Source organism: Chiloscyllium punctatum, chromosome 36 (assembly GCF_047496795.1).
Source record: "Chiloscyllium punctatum isolate Juve2018m chromosome 36, sChiPun1.3, whole genome shotgun sequence".
Taxonomy (NCBI): Eukaryota; Metazoa; Chordata; class Chondrichthyes; order Orectolobiformes; family Hemiscylliidae; genus Chiloscyllium; species Chiloscyllium punctatum.
Genome location: NC_092774.1, coordinates 59,066,627 through 59,069,590, shown reverse-complemented (window position 1 = coordinate 59,069,590; position 2,964 = coordinate 59,066,627). Strand labels below are relative to the sequence as shown.

Sequence of the window (2,964 nt, the reverse complement as noted above, 5' to 3'; positions counted from 1 at the left end):
AGTTTTGAAAATTAGTGATTCTGAGCGAAATCACAGTTCGAAAAACAGAATGTGGGAATTTAGACAGAGTGTATTTTTGCACATCGACGATATGTCGGCACAACAGCATATGACACGACAGCAGAGAAGATCTTCTGACGTCATTCTCAAGCGCGTCTGCCACACGCCAGGTGAAAAGCTGAATACTTCTCTGGAAAAACTGCCGAGCAATGCAGGAGAATGGCACAACGGGTGCGTGTTGGGACCGTAACCCAAAAGAGAAACCATTGTCTCCTATTCATTCAACGTCGTCTTTAGCTGCTTTCCCGTATAACGGCGCTCTGTTCTGCACCTTGCATTCTCATCCGTTCCCCACAAAAGCTTCGACATCAATATTTCACAATGATATACTGGCCCAATGTGTACAGTTGAGCTGACAACCTCTGAGTGGTCTCCTGTTCTCTGTATCCTATGTTGCGGAGGGCAATGCTTGTCACTGGCCACTCGGGTGTCAGAGAAAAGCTTCGAAACAGTGGAGGGAGCCCGGTTCCTGGGGACGGGACAAACAGCAGCAGGGAGACAGAATGAGAAGCAGCTGTTCTGGAAACTCTTTGTCACGAGCAATTCTGAGAGCAATGTCAAATGTATTTCACACTAAGCATGTCTCAGCTGGCTCAAGAGGTGTGCGGTGGATGAGGACAGAGCCGCTCTTTGGCTTGTTGGTCTAGGGGCATAATTTTCCCAGAGGGTCTTTAACTGTACAGACTTGTGTGCGGTCGGGGATTCAAATCCCAGACGAGGCTGCGTCTCTTAACTTGATTTGTGCCAAAATGCCCGATTAATTTTCTCAAAAAGCACCTTCGTGAAACGTGGTTGTGCTGCCTGGAGTACGAATGGGGCAGAAAACAGGGAAGTGAAATGGTTGGAGATCGCGTTGAACAGGTTGACGTGAGTGGTGCGGTGTGTGAGGAATGTCAGCAATAAAGGTAGATTGAAAAATTGGGCCAGCTCTCCTCGAAGAACCGAAGATTTCCAAGTCAGTAGGGGCCTAGAAACAGGAAATAATGCTGTGAAAATGCTCCCATGCCTGAAAGGATCTATAGTGATTCGGCAGAGATTTAAAGTCACGAAGACGAGCGAATGCAGTAGACGAGGTTGCGGAAAATGTGCAGGTAAAGTGCTGCTTCACCTGAAAGGTATGTTCGAGCCTGGAAGGATATTCAGGAGGGAGCAGGTAAATTGTGCTTCCGAGTAAAAACACAATGTGGCAATTAAGACAGAGTTAGTATTTGCTTGTCGGCGATATGTCTGCCGGTGCGTGATGGGAGCATAAGCCAGAAGGGAAACCATCTTCCCTATTCACTCAATGTCGAGTTTAGCAGCTTTCCCGTATAACGGCGCACTGTTGTGCACCTCGCCTTCTGATCTGCTTCCCAAAAATCTTCGACGTAAATATTTCACATTGATACACAGGCCCAGTATGCAGAGTTGAGATGACACACCCGTGGAGGTCTCCGGGGTCTTCTCCTGTTCTCTGTGCCCTATGTTGAGGAGGGCAATACTTGTCACTGGTCACTCCGGTGTTAGAGAAAAGTTGAGAAAGAAAACGGTTTAATTTTCTGTCAGTAGAGAGGGCCCGGTTCCTGGAGACGGGCAAACGGCAGCAGAGAGACAGAATGAGAAGCAGCTGTTCATACAGTCATAGAGATGTACAGCATGGAAACAGACCCTTCGGTCCAACCCGTCCATGCCGACCAGATATCCGACCCCAATCTAATCCCAGCTGCCAGAACCCGGCCAATATACCTCCAAACCCTTCCTATTCATATATCCATCCAAACGCCTCTTAAATGTTGCAATTGTACCAATCTCCGCCACTTTCTCTGGCAGCTCATTCCATACACGCACCACCCCCTGCGTGAAAAGGTTGCCCCTTAGGTCTCTTTTATATCTTTCCCCTCTCACACTAAACCCTAAAGCCCTCTAGTTCTTGACTCCCCGACCCCAGGGAAAAGACTTTGCCTATTTATCCTATCCATGCCCCTCATAATTTTGTAAACCTCCATAAAGTCACCCTCCGACCTCCGACGTTCCAGAGAAAACAGCCCCAGCCTGTTCAATGTCAACTGGAACTTTACTCTGAGCAAGACTCAGCTGGTTCAAGAGGTAGGGCGGGGGCAGGGACGCCGGCGCGCCCACGGTGTGGCTCGTTGGTCCAGGGGTATGATTCTCGCTTTGGGTCTTCGTTGACGCAGACGTGCGAGAGGTCCCGGGTTCAAATCCCGGACGAGCCCAAATTTCGTGAATCGCGCGAAAGCGCTTGTTTAATTTTCTCAAAAAGCACCTTCGTAAAACGAGGTTGGGCTCCCTGGAGGACCAATGGGACAGAAAGCAGCGAAGTGAAATGATTGGAGATAGCGTTGAATAAGTTGACGTGAGTCGTGCAGTATTTGAGGGATGTCAGCGATGAGGGTCGATTGGAAATTTGGGACAGCTCTCTTCGGAGTACGGAAGTTTGAAATCTGGCCCGATTGAAGCTTTTCAAGTCATGCGAAGTCTAGACAGAGAAAGTAATGTAGTCAAAATGTTCCCACGCCTGAAAGGATCGGCAACGATTCGGCAGAGTTTTAAAGGCATGAGGAAAAGGACCGAGAGTGACATTAGGAAGAATGCTTTCGTACAGGGAGTGGTTGGGGTCAGTAAATCCCTAACTGACACTGACAAAGAGGCAGATTCATTAGACGCAAACGGGAATTTGGTGATCATGTTTAAAGTAACAATGTGCAGAATTACATGGAGAAGGCAAGAGAATGATACGAAGAGAGACCCACGTTTACATACTGTGTCGACGCAGCAAAGCGAACGTGGGCTGCATGGCGTCTATTCAGAGTGAAATCACAAGAGAATGTGGGAAGTTAGAAAAAGTTTATATTTACACAGCCTCCATACGTCTGCGCAACGCCAGAGAAGACGATAGCATTGAAG

At 48.2% G+C, this 2,964-nt stretch overlaps 1 non-coding gene across 1 annotated transcript; it reads left to right on the top strand.

Moving 5' to 3' along the window:
* Window positions 1-2,183: 2,183 nt before the first annotated feature.
* trnap-ugg (transfer RNA proline (anticodon UGG)) lies at window positions 2,184-2,273 on the top strand. The gene is given in 2 exon segments: window positions 2,184-2,219; window positions 2,238-2,273. It is a non-coding gene; the product is annotated as a tRNA-Pro (tRNA).
* Window positions 2,274-2,964: the final 691 nt, after the last annotated feature.